At 32.8% G+C, this 19,466-nt stretch overlaps 1 long non-coding RNA gene across 4 annotated transcripts in view; it reads right to left on the bottom strand.

Annotated features, from left to right (window-relative positions):
- Positions 1–19,466, bottom strand: part of LOC106504727 (uncharacterized) — a 394,910-nt gene that overhangs the window by 149,312 nt on the left and 226,132 nt on the right. For all 4 annotated transcript variants that reach the window (XR_014812982.1, XR_014812981.1, XR_014812983.1 and 1 more), the window contains one exon: positions 14,935–14,965. This is a non-coding gene — a long non-coding RNA (uncharacterized LOC106504727). The remainder of the gene's footprint in view (positions 1–14,934; positions 14,966–19,466) is intronic.

The raw sequence follows: 19,466 nt of genomic DNA, 5'->3' as shown, positions 1-19,466 counted from the left end.
GCGTCACTTCATCATCTTTCTTTCTGCTTTATATTTCCAGGACATTATTATGCCTTACAAAATTCTAAATGCACTGTTGAGTTATTGTTCTAAATAATCTCTTCTCTTTAAAATAGCTTATTAAGGAGTTCCCATCATGGCACAGTGGAAACAAATCCGACTAGGAACTATGAGGTTGCGCTTTCGATCCCTGGCCTCATTCAGCAGTTCAAGGATCCAGAGTTGCTGTGAGCTGTAGGGTAGGCTGCAGACATGGCTCAGATCTGGTGTTGCTGTGGCTGTGGCGTAGGCTGGCGGCTACCACTCTGATTAGACCCCTAGCCTGGGAACCTCCAGATGCTGTGGGTGCAGCCCTAAAAAGACAAAATAAACAAACAAACAAACAAAAATAAAATAGCTTACTCATAAATACCAAAATGAAAATGTGCCCTTTAAAATTTATCTGATTATATTTAAAAGAACAAAAATAATTCTTCATCTTCCAGACTACAGATAGTATGACTAGAGCACTAATAAACTTTTTATTAACTTCCATTAATTTAGGAGCTCTCTTTTTGATAATGACTAAAATGCAATCCTGTAGAAGTTTGTATTAAAAAATGGTGTGTGAAAGAACATATACGTGCATGTGTAATTACAGATATAAATTAAACTTCTGAATAATAGTATTACTTTGAGAGACCACTGGAAAAAATAAATGGAGACTGTTTTCTACTTATCACCTGCTGAGTATACTAGTAATTTATCAAGACACACGTACTAATTTTAGAGTTAATTCGAACAATCTTTTCAAATTATCTTGAACTTTAAACATCTATAGAATTAATTCTTCTGTATTTAATCAAACTTTAAAAAGCACAAGTCCTTGTGACACAGTATGAGAAACCATGATTCAATTAATAACTATGGAAAGGTGTGTAATATCTTAATAGAACTACTTTATTAAAATTCTATAAATAGTAACATACATAAACATCACAGACATAAATCAGATACAAATAATAAGCTTTAGATTTTTTTCCCAGTGACTTCACTTCATTTATGTTAGTGTTAAGTGCCTTTCATAGCTTAAATATGCCTTAAGCTAAATTTTTGTGAATCTCAAAACTTAATCCATTTAAGATTTGTGAAGTTCACAAGGATATATGATAGGGTTTTTAGGCTTTCTATGTACATTAAAATCTAATTGTAGTTATGCAGTAGTTAATATTTTGGAATAACATTCTTCCTAAAATTGATAGAGAAAGCAGGGATATCTGCTTTATACAATTTTTCTAATACTCTTTAAGTATTAGTGGTTTGTTTATTTTTCCTCTGCTCTAGTCATGAGTAAACTATTTAGATGGTTATCACACAGAAAGTGGGGCCATATAACTTAGGCCTATACACTACACTTTTGTAATTAATAGGCCACAAAATGTCTCATTTGTTGAATTTATATTTTTTTTAAAACAAGAGATATAGCTATAGTTAAAGGTAATTTTTAAAATAGTATTCTTATTAATGATTAAAAATAGCATCAGCAGAATAGTTATTCATAATACACAATACATGTTTATGGTGAAAATACAATTTATCATCCAATTAGAGATGATTTTGAGAGTGTGACAGCATATTAATGATTACATCTAAAAAAGTTCCCTACTACAGAACTGTCTGGGACAATAAGGATGTAGAAAACAGGTTCCATTTATTTTTTCTAGTAGTCTCTCAAAGTAATACTATTATTCAGAAGTTTAATTTATACCTGTTATTACATATGCATGTCTATGTTCTCTCACACACTATTTTTTAACACAAACTTCCACAGGATTGCATTTTAGTCATTATCAAACAGAGAACACCTGAATTAATGGAAGTTAATAAAAAGTTTATTAATGATCTAGTCATACTTTCTGTAGTCTGGAAGATGAAGAATTACTTCTGTCCTTTTAAATATAATCAGATAAATCTTAAAAGGCATATTTTCATTTTGGATGAAAATAAGGATGTACGGTCATCCCACAAATTTCAGGGTTTTTTTGTTTTTGGTTTTCTTAAAATGATTTTTATTTTTTCCATTATAGCTGGTTTACAGTGTTTTGTCAATTTTCTACTGTACAGCAAAGTGACCCAGTCACACATACATATATACATTCTTTTCTTCACATTTTTCTCCATCTTGCTCCATCATAAATGACTAGATATAGTTCCCAGTGCTATACAGCAGGATCTCATTGCTTGTCTATTCTAAAGGCACTAGTTTGCATCTGTTAACTCCTGATTCCCAGTCCATCCCACTCCCTCTGCCTCTCCCTTGACAACTGTAAGTCTGTTCTCCAAGTCCATGAGTTTCTTTTCTGTGGAAATGTTTAACAAATTTCATTTTTTATTCATATCTACATCTAAAATTTTATCACTGTCACTGGTGTTTCTCTGAAAAAATATTTTTAATGACCTACTTTGCTATTTTTATAAAATTATCAGAATTTTAGAATTTCAGATTTAAATTAATTATCACAATTTGCCTATATTTTTATAAATACATTTGAAATTTTTGATCTCTATATTTGACTATTCTCTCTATACATAAAATTTTATTTTTGTTTATTTCATGTATCTTTTTTTTTTTTTTTTTTTTTTGGTCTGTTTTAGGGTTTCACCCACAGCATATGGAAGTTCCATGGCTAGGGGTCAAATTGAAGCTGCAACTGCTGGCCTATGCCACAGCCACAGCCACACCACAGCTGAGTCATGTCTGCAAAATGCAGTTCATGGCAACACTGGATACTTAACTCACTGAGTGGGACCAGGAATTGAACCCGCATCCTCATGGATACTAGTTGGGTTCATTACCACTAAGCCACAATGGGGATCTCCCTACATAACATTTTAAAAGGGGACATACTGGCTTTACAAGTGCTGAGGGTACAGATGAGATCAGTTGCAATTCTCTTTAACTGAATAGTCCCAATTCTGTTTTTTTTCTATTAAAATATACAAATATTTAAGCCCAAAAATTTGTATAAGTAGTTTTGGTTTCCACTCTCAGTACTTTATTTCTATAAATAATAAATAAATAAATAAATAAATAAATAAATAAATAAATAAATAAATATTTGTTTCTTTTTTGCATTCTTTTGAGTGCTTCACCAAACTGAAATTCTACACAATTATAGGCTTACCTATTTTCATTTCAAAAAAAAAAAAAAAATCTAAGTATATCCCACTGAAATAAGAATCACATCATTTGTAGCAACATGGATGGAACTAGAGACTCTCATACTAAAGTGAAGTAAGTCAGAAAGAGAAAGACAAACACCATATGATATCACCTGTATCTGGAAACTAACATACAGCCCAAATAAACCTTTCCACAGAAACAAAACTCATGGACTTGGAGAACAGACTTACAGTTGTCAAGGGAGAGGCAGAGGGAGTGGGATGGACTGGGAATCAGGAGTTAACAGATGCAAACTAGTGCCTTTAAATAGACAAGCAATGAGATCCTGCTGTATAGCACTGGGAACTATATCTAGTCATTTATGATGGAGCAAGATGGAGAAAAATGTGAGGAAAAGAATGTACATATGTATGTGTGACTGGGTCACTTTGTACAGTAGAAAATTGACAAAACACTGTAAACCAGCTATAATGGGAAAAATAAAAATCATTATAAAAATAAATAAAATAAAATTACCACTTTGTACACTCCCTAAAAATAAATAAGAATCACATCCAAAAATTTGTAACTCAATTTGAAATATTCCAAATCACAATTCTAGAATTTCAAAATTGAAACAAATATACAAAATCTTTTCTAATTTATTTAGTTGCTAAATTGAGTAAACTAAGCCTATTTCCTGTCTTGCTTTTGTTGGGATAAATGCTACTGTCCTCTGATTTACAAGCTTTATTTTCAATAACTTCCATTTGGCAAGCTGAAAAAAAACAAAAAAAACAAAAATGACTTGAAAGAGTCCTGTGATGTGGGTGGAGGGGCATCTTCTGTCAGTTTCTGGAACTTTTGGGTGGTAACAGACTTGGATTTTCATGGTCTAAGATAAATACAAACATGTAATTACCTAGGTCCAGAAGGTTATCTGTGTTTTATTCTGGGAGTATTCCTTCTCTGCAAATTTTTGGAAGTGTTTCAGAAGGACAAGTTATAACTCTTCTCTAAATGTTTGATAGAATTCACCTGTGAAGACCATGGTCCTGGACTTTTGTTTTTTGGAAGTTTTTTTTTTTTTTTTTTTTTTCTTTTTGGGGATACATCTATGGCATGCAGAAGTTCCTGGGTCAGGAATTGAACCTGTGCCACGGCAGTGACAAAACCAGATCCATAATCTGCTGGGCCATAAGGAAACTCTTGAAGTCGTTTAATCTTAGTTTCAATATCAGTATTTGTGATTGGTCTATTCATATTTTCTATTTCTTCCTGGTTCAGTCTTGGAAGGTTGTATCTTTAAACGAATTTGTCCATTTCTTCTAGGTTGTCCATTTTATTGACATATAATACAGTTTCTATTAAATGTGTACTATTTTCACACCATTATAAAGTATAAAATAATCCTGGTTTAACCATTGTAAATCTTAGATCCATATGCCTGGCTCTTTTGAATATGACTTGAAGGTTCTGAACTCAGAAGAGATGCATTGCTGAGTTTATTAGGCTTGTCTTTAATGGAGTGGCAGAATTGTCCATTTCTGCTACTGCAGAGTTGTTAACATTTACATTGATGCCATCCCTGTTTTAAACCCCTGTTGTTCTATTAACTATATCTTTAGGTAGTCCTCCCCAATCTTCTTCCTCACAAAGGCTTTATTTTTCTTCTCCTCAGCTGTAACTAGTAGCTTTAGCTCTTTCTAAAATAAAATCCTAAATAACATATAAATACACATAGGGACATTCATAACTCATAAGTGTACAGACTGATGAATTTCACAAGAGTAAGAAACATCCAGATTACAAATAGGAAATGAGTAGCACTGCAGAAGTCCTCTATTCTTCATCTCCCAGATATGTTTACCCCAAATGCCATCAATTGCTCTTCTCACTTTTAACAGAAAAATACTTTTCACGATTATGAACACTATGTAAATAGATTCATGTATATACTCTTTCCTGTTTATGGAGGTGAAGAAGTAGCTTCTACAAGGGATACAATTACTGTATCCAGGAAAGGAGAAAATGGATGTAAATATAAAGCAGCCCATAAACATGCAAGCACTTTAAGAGCTTGCATACTTAAATGCAACAGGCTTGCCCATTAAGGAGGGGATATGTAGTGCTGCAGCTAGTATCTCATTGTACAAACAAGATAAAAGGAGATGAAAATTCATGTGAGCTATTTTATTAGATAGTCTTATATAAATAAGGTTTATCAGCATTTACTTTATTTTCATGATTTTTCTTTTAAAGAAGCCATTCATTATTAGGGTAGTAATATTTATTAATTAACACATTCTAAATGTGTTACAGAACTTAGAAATGAACTGTGCAGCTGTATATTATATACAGTTTTTCAAAAGGCCTTTATAAGACCTTTAGTTGTTAAAAAACATAGTTCCAGAAGGTCTTATTTTGGAAATTATAAAGCTAAAATCATAGTATTGACATTATAAATGACTTTTAAAGGCCAGAAAAGTTAATATCCCTCTTAGATAGAGTCTATGGTTCACATTACAAAACATCAAGAAAATGACCAAGTTAACCTCAGTTCTCAAGGTCTCTTTGTTTGTTTGTTTTTATTTTTCCTTCTACTTTCCTATTATACTTGAGTTCAAACAATGTGTTCCAGAGCAACACAAAAGGGTACATGTTCTCAATTTAATACATTTAGAACTCATTACTAATAGCTTTTTTCCTTATTCTGAAAATGTTGAAATAACCCCAAAAGCTAAGGGGTTATAAAAGTCATTTATTTTTCTATGTCTCAATTTGTCTGATTATAAGTTAAAAAAAAATGTGTCCCATCTACTTTGGTCTTTGGGATTTTAAGTCTTAATTAGTGCAAAAAGTTTCTAAGGACTTTACAAGAAAGTAGGCATATAAATAGTATTAATGACATTTTGGCTGCATGGCAATGGGAAATGTGTGAAACATTATTTTCAGATATCAAAAAAGTCAAAATATACACTTTTATCAGCTCTTAGCAGTACCTCCAAGAAGATCAAAGACCCTTCTCTTTTGTGTAATAATCTTTGAAAGCTATTTAGCTCAAATTTCTAACAAAAAATTCCCAAGTAGTGGAAAAAGGTTTATAGCATTAAAATATAAGAGTTTAATACAGACCTATAGAACTAATGTCAGAAAACATGGTAAATAGTGCTTAGAAAAACCTATAAAACATTTTTGAAGCAAGATGAAAATGGAATAGTTATGTCTATTATCTATAAGAACTGATGTCATCTTAGAGGTAGGGAAAGTGGCTGGATAAGTACACAAATGGTCTTTTGTTCTATCTTCAAGGAGGAGTGCAAACTTCAAAATGAAAAGAACAAAAGAAAATATACAGGGCATATTCCAGGCCAAGAAATCATGCTGCCCTGAATGAATTCAAATACACAGGCCCAAGGCAGTAAGAGGAACCACTGGCTGTTACCCCCAAACCAGCTCTGAGTCTTAAACCAATAATGGAAAAAGGAAGACTTTTAGGAAAACTGTAAATGGGCAAATGCTCCACATTGTAAAGAAGAATAAATACTCTGATTTTTAGATAGAGTACCAAGAAATTTAAATTTCTTATAAGAGAATTAAACTTTTAAGAAGTTATAGACTGCTTTGGAGTTGGAATATAGAGTTTGTCTCAACATAATTAAATTACAGATTATAACATCAAAGTGCAGAAATTTTAATGATTTTTCCACAATTTTTGCCAAATGATATTACATTATTGGATTGGAAAATTCAGCCAGCTATGTAGCCTTCCTGTGCCTTATTTTCTTCATATATAAAACAGGATTAAACAATGCTTAAATGTATTTTTTTGTGATTCAAATATTACATTGTGAAAATAAAAATGTTAGTGTTTTTTTCTTTACTTGCTTCCCCAATTAAATTATCATTTTATGTTTATAAATAAATAACTCTTCTCTATTATTTCAGAGTTCTATTAGCTAGAACTAACTACTCTAGACAGTAAAAATTACATTAAGTATCCACAATGGCTCTCAAAGTAAATAGCATTTATGTCACACAATCTATATTATAAGCCCAACTATTTGAACATGACAGATGTAAAGCTACCCCTGGGTTTTGTGTGATAATTTAACAAACCAATAGGTACAGTTAATTTTCTTTAAATAGTTTCTTTTTGGAGATCTTACTGGGAACTACCTAATTGTTCATCATTTCCAACTCGTTTTCTCAGTCCTTTTTAGAAAACCTCCAATAAAAAGCATGTATTTATTCAAATACAACAAGAAAATTGCATCATCTTCACTGAAAAGATGGACACATACATAGACCTCATTTGGCAAATTTTTCATTTAATTAAATTCAAACATCCATGCCTGCAAACTCTTTTAAGTGTAGGTTGTCAGCAGAAGTGTGGAAAAAGTTTTACTTAACAGAATCACATATTTGTATCTTGAGATGTATGTTTCTCTGTGCATTGAAAGATCTTTGGAAACATTTGTCCATGTTGAGCTGCAAACTTTTACTGCTTCCCTACAGAACTCCCCTATTCTAATGTAGTTTTTATTGAAGCTTGCAGAATTGCAAGAAATTATAAATCAAATACATTTTTAAACAGATAATTTGATGTTGGCATGCTCATCTTTATTGCTTTACACTGTCATCTATTTTCATCCCCCTCTAATCTTAAGCAGGTAGAAATTTTTAAAGCATCTCTTTTAATTTGTATTTTTGAAATATATAAAGCATTAGATAGAGCTCAGTATAAAATATTGCTGTCTAGAAATAAGAGGGAAAGATTTGTGAGAAAATAAGCTTTAAACCACTTCATTTTTAGTTATACAATGTGGGAGACTGGAGCAAATGAGTAATAAAAGGCAAAACAATTGAGTCTCCTAGGGTGCTAAATTAAGAATTTATAGTCTGAATGATGTCTCTGTAACCTCATTCAATTTTCTATTATTGCAGATCTTAAACAATTATGAACACAGATGACATACCAATTTTAGCTTATAAATCTGCAAGGGTGATAAATATAGCATGCAAAATTTATTCTGATAGTAATGTTAATTGGTCTAATGTTCTCCAAACAAAGAAAAATAATGATATTTAAATAAAGCAACATTTTGAGCAAATGAAACTGGCTAGAAGAGCTAATATGATATATTTTCTATTTTAAGATAGATGGGGCATTTACTATTTCAAAACTGTGACAACATTCATATAAGCAAACATTACAAATGCTCTGAGAAATATGAGATGTTTCTAGGGTTAAAAAATAAAAACTATAAAACTAAAGGGATTCAAATTTCATGTTTTTGCAATGATACATAATAAAAATTGGTTCATTAAAAAATACTAGCTACACATGAGTTCCCTGGTAGTCTAGTGGTTAGTATCCAGTACTCTCACTGGGATTCAATCTCTGGTCTGGGAACTGTGATCCCATGTCAAGCCACTGCATACTGTGGCAAAAAACAAACAAAAACAAACGAAAAACTAGCCATAAGACATGTGGGTGATTCAATGTTTCCCTAACTAAAAGAACTTGAGTGCTGCTATGCTTTTCAAAGAATTAACCTTGGAAATCTATATAAAATTAATCTAATTAAAATTAAATCAGTATAATGGACTGGAGTAACATATCAAAGTCACACAAAACAGCAGTGATTATAAAGGCAGATTTTCTGTTCAACACAGTGTGTTCTTTTTTATCCTACCAATCAATAACATCAGCTTCAACTGATACACTGCATTAGCTTATTGGCTTAAGGAATCAGAGAAATTTGGGGAAAATAATTAGTTCTTTGAAATAGATTAACCTATTCATTTTTAGTTCCTTTTTTCAGTTTCGATCATATCCAGAAGTAAGATGCCTTTTGCTTTTTAATGAAACTTCCATTTGAGTAAAACCCAAGAACTATTTTTGTTTAAATATGTTCTTATATGGCAGATTAGACTCTTCATGTGGGAAATCACATTAAAAGAAGATGCATTACTCTTGCATTAGTACACTCTACTAAGAAATGCATAAAAGTTAAAAAGGTAATAAAATTATAGATATTTTTAATGCATTTTTATACTATCGCTCTGGTGAATAATTATGACTTAATATAACATAGATTCCCCTCCCCAAATGTTTGATATGTCTGGCCTATATTTATTTATTTCTGTAAGTATCAATGGAATATAAAACAAAATCTTAAATGTAAGAAATGAAATACCTAAATAAAAGGAAGGTTATTTTTAACCTACTGAGCCACCAGGGAACTCCCTAAAAACTGTATTTTAAATTGAGTGCAAAAACAATGCTTAGGTAGAATACATTTTTAAATTTTAAATTTAAGTAAGTATAGAATATAGTTAGGAAGACAGTATATTAAAATATGTCTTTCATAATATACATGAAAATTTATTTTATAGGTCTTCTACTTCCATGTCAACAAAGACACGACTCTGAGTTATTCATTAGAACTTACAGTTTTTGATAGAGTTATCCCTGTAGGGTTTTCCCTTTTATTTTATTATTATTATTATTATTATTTTGCTTTTTACGGCTGCGCCCATGGCATATGGAAATTCCCAGGCAAGGGGTCGAATCAGAGCTATAGCTGCCAGCCTATACCACAGCCACAGTAACACAGGATCCAAGCTGCATCTAAAACCTACACTATGGCTCATGGCAACGCCAGATCCTTAACTCACTGAGCGAGGGCAGGGATCAAACCCAAGTCCTATGGATACCCATTGGGTTCATTACCACTGAGCCACAATGGGAACTCCAGGTTTTCCCTTTTATTTTCTCTACAAGACAGTATGATTCTCTGCATGTATTGGGGACATATCAGACCTAATCTGTCCATCTACTTACACAAATATACCCAGAATTATATATATCAACAAGAATTATATATATCAACACATATACACATATGTATGTAGATACAGGCATATATATGTATATATGTGGCATTTAAAGTTCAGTGAGAAATATGTAAATATATTTTATATTTCTTCATACAACACATTGTCTATTAAAGAGTTTCAATTAGCTATGGTGAGTTTCACTTAATTCTTATGTCTTTACAACTACCTAGGAATAAGCCATTCAATTCTTGATGTCCAAAGTAAATAGCCAGGTTAGTGGATAAAATTTGCTTTTTGTGAATTTCTCCTACTCAGGTACCCTCTATATTTACTTTTGAATGTTTACTAAGATTTTGCTGCACTCCTAAGTTTGTATACTTGATGAAAAATCATTCAAGTTCATTCAGAGACAAAGGGAATTTATAACACTGAATTTATCATTCAAGACTTCACTGTTGAAAGAAAAAATGAAAAATGATACAAGACTATCAAAACTAGAATACTGACTCTAAGAATTTCTCTTTATAAATTTGACCATCTGTTGTTAATATGCTTTGAGAACTTTCTTCATGAACCCTATTTATTTTAGTAAATAAATATATTTATTATATGTTTTTGAAAGGAAAAATATATATAATTTACTGAATTATAGTGGAAAATCCTAAAAGGAACATCTTTTTAAAAAATATAAAATTGGCATCTTCAAGCTCCTAATTTAATACTTGGTTGCTCTAGGCTAGCTATAGTAATAATAGCAACAGTAGTAGTATTTTGGTGTTCTATTTTCCACCATACTTTCCAGATTATCATCAAAAATATTTTAGTGATTTAGACTTTCAAAACCTCAAAAGTATTAATTTCACAGTTTTTCATATTACTATTAAATAAATAATTTTATGAATACAAAGTTTTCAGATTCTTATATTTATTAGGTAATTATAAAATCAATAAAAGGGAATACTTATAAAACTGGAATCCATAATAATTTTCAAAATACCATAAAATGAAGTTTATTATATAAAGTAATATTGAGATTATGGTAGATCAATATTTTTGGTAAATATAGTGCATAGGATAGTGAAGCAAAAGATCCTCATATATATATACACATATATATATATATGTCTTCTCAATATATGTCTTGGTTCTTTAATTACTTAGAAACATAAGGATGGGAAATATTTTCTTCTAACAATACCTGGCTTTAGAGACTTAGCGTCACAAGGAATATTAGGGATTGTGACGATTATAAGACTAATGAGTAATCTTATATCTTGAATTCTGTGAGACGGTTTTGGCTTATACCTGATAGTGAGGCATGTGATTTAATGGAACATCCTTTCATTCCCAAAATTATATAGCTTTGGCTGGTGATGTATGTGGTGACTCAACTCTGATACATCTAAATTGTGTAATTCATACCATATGAACTTGATATTGCCAGATATTCTATTTTTTCCCCTTTTATTTTTTTTAGGACTGCACCCACAGCAAATGAATGTTCTCAGGCTAGGAGTCTAATCAGAGCTGTAGCTGCTAGCCTACACCACAGCCACAGCAATACCAGATTCAAGCAGCATCTGTAACTTATGTACACCACAGCTCATGGCAACGCTGGATCCTTGATCCACTGAGTGAGGCCAGGGATCGAACCTATGTCCTGATAGATGCTAGTCAGATTCATTTCCCCTGAGCCATGGCAGGAACTCCCTCTTTTCCTTCTTTTTCTTTCTAGGGCCACGGCTATGGCATATGGAAGTTCCCAGGCTAGGGGTCAAATTGGAGCTGTAGCTGCTGGCCTACACCATAGCCACAGCAATGTGAGATCCCAGTCACATCTGCAACCTATGCCACAGCAACACCGGATCCTTAACCCACTGAGTAAAGCCAGGGATCCAACACACAATCTCATGGATACTGGGTCAGGTTCTTAATCCACTAAGCCACAAAGGGAATTCTCCAGATATTCTCTGTTTTGAGAAATGTAGGTTTGGACTTTTATGTAATTAACTGATTTTAAAATATTGACAACTCTAAGTAAGCCTCTATTATGCAGACCTACAACATAAACTCACTTGACCTAGATCCACTATTAAAAGATACTTATCTACTCTGAATAAGTATACAAGGAGGGTTTCTCATTGATCACTGAGGAGACTATTCTCTTCTTTGCTTTTGTCTTGCTTTTTTAACTTAATGATGAACATAGAGTCATCATGAAAGATTGAAAAATATTCCCAAATAATAGTATAAAATAGCTTGCACTCAACTCCTATTTGTCTACTGACCAGAAATAGATATTTTAAATGTATTTTCTTATGATGATCTGGTTAGTAGTAAATTATTAATAGTGACCGTCTACGCAATCTATCTCTTCTCAGTTCACTTTCCCAAATATGCATACACATGCTTCGTTCTTTCCTAAATAATAATGACTGAAAATTATACCTATCTTCAGATGTACTGAAATATGTGTTTTAAATAAAAAGGAGAAAAATGAACAGAGTAGTTGATACCCGTGAGTATGGAATTAGCAAAAACTTGGCTCACAAGCCACTTTTGCCTCCCTATTCCCTGAAACTTAATTTTAAAAGTATTTAGTGAAGTAAAAGAAATGGCATCTGCAAAATATTTTACCACAATAATATATATTTTTTTAGGATTGAAGTCAAACACAATTGGCTTCAAATCCTTGGTTGTCTACTGCATATTAACTGCCTAAGTTTGGACTAGTTAGATAAACTTCCTAATTTTCAGTTTCCTCATAAATGATGGAGATAATAAAGCCAAATTTTCATGATTATAAAGTCTTATAGAGTGTCTTTCTTTCTGTCTTTCTATCTGTCTATCTATCTATCTCTTCTTTCACGGAGGAAAGTCTCTGAAATGATAGGAGGAAGGAGGTATTCCTGATAGATGGTATGTATTTTAAAAGACATTGATACTCAAGAATTGTTTTAATGATCAGGAGACTCATCTATATCATCTATTTATTCTGTTGTTGAGGCTGTTGTTCTTTCTCCTACCTGTTCAATAGTGTATATTTTGGACACAGTTAACAGCTAGTAATCAAATGTATTTCCTTTGTGTGTATTTCAGAAACAATTATAAAATTCCTTTTCAAATGAAATTGTAAATAGCTACTTACATGCTCAGAGAGAGATTAGAAGCTATCTAGTATTCATAGTCAGTGATTCCCAGAGGTTTAAAAAGCTAACATCTGTTGAAGAATAAAGTGGTTACTTCGTTTATTTCAAAAAACTCTAACATAAAAAATGAAGAAAAGGAAACATCTCACCATGTGGGATTATGGAAGTTCTTTAATTAAAGGAATATTTTCTCTATATTCGGAAAAGACAAAAACTCTAATACAAGAAGATACATGCACCTCAGTGTTCACTGCAGCACTATATACAACAGCCAAGACATGAAAGCAACCTAACTGTCCTTAGCCAGATAAATAAATAAAGTTGTGGTGTGTGTGTGTGTATGTGTGTGTGTGTACACAATGGAATATTACTCAGCCATAAAAGGAATGAAATAATGCCATTTTTAGCAACATGGATGGACCTAGAGATTATTACACTAAGTGAAGTAAGTCAAAGACAAATATCATATCATATAATATGAATATGGGGAATCTAAAAAATGATACAAATGAACTTATTTACAAAACAGAAACACTCACAGACATAGAAAACAAACTTACAGTTACCAAAGAGGAAAGGAAGGGAGGGATAAATTAGGAGTTTGGAATTAACAGATGCACACTACTATTTATAAATTAGATAAAGAACAAGGTCCTACTACATAGCACAAGGAACTATATTCAGTATCTTGTAACAACCTAAAATGGAAAAGTACCCAAAAATAATGTGTGTGTGTGTGTGTGTGTGTGTGTGTGTAACTGAATCACTTTGCTGTACACATGAAACATTTTAAGTCAACTATATGTCAATAAAAAATATTTTCTCTCTTATTATGATTTATGCTTTTCTGCTACCTCACCAGTATGCTGTTTACTGTTTTTTTCTTGGACAATTTGAACACCTCATTAAGAAAGCTTAAAGAGTTAAAGATATGCTGCTTTTTCACATGGTGATTGGGGTGGGGCACTTCACACTGAACCAAAGAAATTTAATCTATCGAAACTTTACCACACTTGGTCCCATAGATCTCTAGCAGTAGGAAGGTCTATACAATGTGAAGTTAATCAATAGGCATCACTGACTTTCAGGATGCAACTCTTGGCTACAGCCCAAGTTGAATGGTTTTGTAATCATGGTCCCTAACAACAGAGAAAATTATCAATAGCATTGTACTGTTGTAAACAACAGCTCACAAAACAGCCTCAAACTAAGAGGAAGGAACATGTTACAACCTCCAGAGTGAAGAATTCTAAGGAAACCATAGGACTATACTTTAGAGTAGGTGACCTCTGAAAAGGAATGGGGAGGACATCTTCGTATCATACACAGTAAATAAGAATGACATACTACCAAATTTGGTTCAATTTAACATGCACGTAATATATACTTAATAGACTCTAAGAAAGGATTGTGCTAGTAGTTGGTCAAAAATGTTTTCACTTATCCAATAAATTCTGGGTAAGTCTCATCAAATGTGATTCATTCAGTTAGCAAACATTAGAAAGAGTAATGATAGCTATTTAGAAATATCCTTGAAAAACTTGTTTACAATCATAACAATAAGTAATCTAGCCAGGCATTGTGCTAAGCACTTTACATGCATTAAACCATATAATCTTCTTGTAAGCTTAAGAAGAAGGTACAGTACACTGTACTTTATGGATTTATGGATGATTAACTTCCATCAAAGAAGACCAAAAAGTGAGATGCGGAGATTATATAATTGTATGGTGGTGTTCTCAAACAGAGCTAGAAATCCAAATAGACACAGCAATTGAATGAAATCAACGTACTTACATTATTCTTTTCCTCTGTTTTTCTCTTGCTTCTGTAATAGAGAAGATGGGACATTAATGAAAACAAACTTCTAAGTGTGAATCTTGATTGTTGATCTTCTGTTTTATTTAAAATTGGAGCTATTAAAATGATTTGACATATCAATCTAGATATATGGATAACTTCTTCACAACTCAAAGACTGGTCAGTTAAAAATATATTTGAAAACACATTGAGGAAATGCTATTCCAGGTTTCACAACTGAATTAACTTGAATTTAACATCTTTGCATAGCTGGTTTAGTCAACTGTAGACAAACCATTATCGAACTCATCAAGACATATCAGAGGTGATTATATTTTTATCACCTGATATAATACTTGCACTTGCGGAATTATTTATTAGACTGCCAAATGAATGTATATAGTTAAGAGTAGGATTCCCCTAATTTTTTTTTTTTTTTGGTCTTTTTAGGGCCACAGCCACAGCATATGGAGGTTCCCAGGTTAGGGGTTAAACCAGAGCTGTAGCTGCTGGCCTATGCCATAGCCACCGTAACATGGGATCTGAGCTGTCTCTGCGATCTACACCACAGCTCACAGCCATGCCAGATCCTTAACCCACTGAGCGAGTCTAGGGATCAAACCTGCGTCCTCATGGATAGGTTCATTAACCACAGAGGCATGATGGGAACTCCTGGATTCTCCTAATTTTTTAGTTCACCTGGCCAAAAAAACAAATATCAGGACAGGAATTTGTTGGACTTAATCAAAACAAATGCCAAGAGGAATGTAACTTGAGAATTTCTGTTGTACTATCAGTTCTAGTATTGATTGTAAGGAAAATTACACTCTGTTGGATGAAGCTGATTCCCAGAGTTTTGCCAGAATCCTTTAAGATTCCCTGGAGTGCATCAGTTTTGTTGGAGAATAGACTAAATGTAAGGCAATTTTTAGATAAAAGTTACTTCCTGGTGGGAAAATTGTCACTCTCCTCTAATAAAATTTACCAATAGTCTAATGATGAATATAATGCTTGAGCACGAATGACATGATTATTTTTTGAGGTGGCATTTTGAAATCATACCCTAAACTAATAAAACAGTTTACAAAAATCAGCAATGGAGAGCCTCCAGATTCAATTCCCTCATATCTTATGAAAAGAAACAACTCACGATTCCAAAATTCCTTCTTTTAGGTTTCCTTTCTATTTAAATAGCTTTCTTTCTTTTTTTTTTTATTTTGGAATCATAGGAAGGAAAAAGAACATAGTCAGGTAAAATAAAGGAAAATGCAATTTAAAAAAAAGAAACTCAAATGATCAAACAGGAAGTTATGTTGTTACTGAAACTATTACTGAGTAACAAAAATCTGATGGTTATAACATTTAAATGGTGACATTTCAAGATCTTAGGTAATTTCAGAATCACTCTCAAGCAACATTTAATACGATTCATATGTCAAAAATAATATACTTTTTCTATTATTTAAAACAAGTCCTTTCAAATTGCCCTTGTTACCTTAGGTCATTTTCATTCAATAAGGCAGAATATTGTCCTCCCCAATGATCTTAGATGAATCAATACAGAATCTCCATATAGTTAAGATGTTGAATATGCAGAGTGTGTTTTCAGCTTCCCAATATCACTTTAATGTTAGTGGTGTCTCAGAGTACAGAGTGTAGTGTTTCCTGTCACTGAGTATCTTACTCAGTGGCTAAAAGACTGCTTATTAAGTGCACTTCAACTTTCTGCTTTCAAGCATATGGTCCTCTATGATTCTATGAACTTAAATCAGCCTGACCCATGAAGGTGACAGAGGCTCACTTAAGCCTAAAATAGACATTCATACAGTTTCTATGTACGGCACAGGCTATTAAAGTACTTTCCCCTTAACTCGCAATTTCAGCTATAGTGCAAATGTTTGTAACAACAGTTGACAAAGAGAGGATAGATTAACTTCCAGAAACCCCTGGAAGGGCTTTAAAAAGAACAGTCAAGGTTTTTTTCTCCCTCGCATTACCACAAACATTTATTTGAGGTAGGAAAATATGTCAGATTTGGAAGCCATTGTTCATGGGAAAAGGAACAGAACACAGTAAGAGAGCACTTAGGAAAGACTGATATATGTTCTCTGGAAATGTAAGGAACATATGAACATATGGGATGATGTCTGCACTGCAGCTGCACCACAACTCTGTGTATGGATATGTGGAGAGAGCTATTGTCAATGGCAGGATGAGCCAGAACTCCATTTTAAAAAAATTTTCTGGGCTATAGATGATTTAAAATGTTCTATTAGGTCTGGGTTTACAGCAAAGTGAATCAGTTATACATATATATGTATTCATTATTTTTTCTCATATAGGTTATCACAGAACACTGAGTAGACCTCCCTGTGCTATACATAGGTTGTTAGTTATTCATTTTACATACAGTAGTATACACATGTTAATCTCACTCCCAATTTATTCCCCCATTTCTCCTTTGGTAATCATAAATTTGATTTTAAAACATGTTAGCTTCCATTTTATAACTAAGTCATTTTGCATCATTTTTATTAGATTCCACATATAGCGATATCATATGATATTTGTCTCTGACTTACTTCACTTAATATGATAATCTCTAGGTCCATCCATGTTGTTGCAAATGGCATTATTTCATTCTTTTTAATGGCTGAGTAGTATTCCATAGCATATATGTACCACATCTTCTCATAGTAAAAATTTATGAGTTTCCTTATGCAAAAAGAACCTAGCAATATAAATTTAGGTGGTATATCATCGGAAACAGGATCTAAAGTTGTATGAGTGATAAAAACAAAATTGGTTAGGACTGCGTTGTCTATATAAGATAAATTTTCAGTGTACAGGTGCACAGAGGACTTTCAAGAACCTATACCTACACTTCACAAAAAGACACCTTCCCTAAAGAGGCATTAACACACTCTGCCAGTTATGCTCCAGAGAAAATTCTAATAAGCTGGAATGGTTACATTAAAAAATAAATAAATAAACAAGTAATATTTTCTTTCACCTATTCCTAATTCTTACTCTTTCCACCTTCATTCTGAGAGATCTAGAAGACAGAAAAAGTAGGAAGGGAAGGAATCACTATGAATAAATAAATTATTTCTTTCAGAAACACTGCAAGATTATGAGCAGAAGGGCAAGCCTAAGTAAAGAATAAGAAGGGAATTAGATCTGAATCTGAACATATAATTTATTTGCAAGTGAGCTTTACTTAACAAAATACAATGTGTTTTTAGTACTGAAATGGGTGTTCCTTAGAGAAGGAAGGAAGATTTGCCTGAGATGTTTAAAGTCTTTATTTTAAAGGCTATACCTTTGGCCTATGGAGGTTTCTAAGCTAGGGGCTAAGTCAGGCCTGCAGCTGAGGCCAAAGCCACAGCAACAATGGATCCAAGTTGCATCTTCGACTTACACTGCAGCTTGCAGCAATCCCAGATTTTTAACCCACTGGGTGAGGCAAGGGATTGATAGAACCTGCATCCTCACAGAGACAACATCAGGTCCTTGACCCACCAAGCCACAACAGGAACTCCAGAGATCTTTAAAGTCTTTAATGGGGGACACTGTCCTTCTCCCCTTTGTACTCTCAAGAATATCAGGCTGTTCCAAATCTAATTGATGATATTTTTATGAATGCCTTATATGAAATTTCAGTACAAGTGGACAAGCATTCATGTCCCAGGGAAGAAACAGACTGTGTTTAATGCAGCACTGCTCAGGTTTGTTAAAAGGTTTTGGAGAAGAGAGAGCAAATATTCATTTACATTAATTGAGGCATCTTAAATTGGAATTTCCAATACAAAGGAAACGTCAAGGTGTCTCTTCATCTTTTAAAAAAATAAAAAATTTTTCAGAAAAGTTTTATATTGACAAGAAAATTAGAAGTAGAGAGTTTCCATGTACTTTGCATCCAGTTCCTCCTATGGCTACCATCGGTATGGTAAATTTATTATAATTAACTAACATTGACATCTTATTATGAACTAGTAATCAAAACATTCAGATTTCCTTAGTTTTACTAATATTCTTTTTATTTTTCAATATTCTATCCAATATACCATATTACATTTACTTTTTGTGTATTTTTCATTTATCTTTTATGGCTTTTGCTGTGACAGTTTCTTAAACATTTCTTTTCTTTGATGAACTTGACAGTTTGAGCGAGCACTGGTGAGTTATTTTGTAGGATTCCCCTTCTCTGCAATTTGTTTGAAGCTTTTCTCATGATTAGTCTGGGGTTACAGGCCATGCTCTCTTATCAAAGTACCTCTTATCAGCATGATTTATGAATGTTGATGTAGACCTTGACCACCTGGTTCAAGTAGCAATTGTCAGGTTTCTCTGCCATAAAGTTAATCTCTTTTCCCCCCCTCCCTTTTCATAATGTATTCTTTGGAAGAAAGTTACCACACACTCTTAAGCAGGGAACCTTGTTCCCTCTCCATGTGGATAAGTATTTGTACAGATATTTTGGAATTTTTCTGCACAGGAGATCTGCCTATTCTCCCTCTTTGATTTAT

This window comes from Sus scrofa, chromosome 8, assembly GCF_054392235.1.
Source record: "Sus scrofa isolate SSC_HxYL_T2T_F1_AM1 chromosome 8, Sscrofa_HxYL_maternal_Yorkshire_Landrace_v2.0, whole genome shotgun sequence".
NCBI lineage: Eukaryota > Metazoa > Chordata > Mammalia > Artiodactyla > Suidae > Sus > Sus scrofa.
This window is presented reverse-complemented; position numbering and strand designations above follow the sequence as displayed.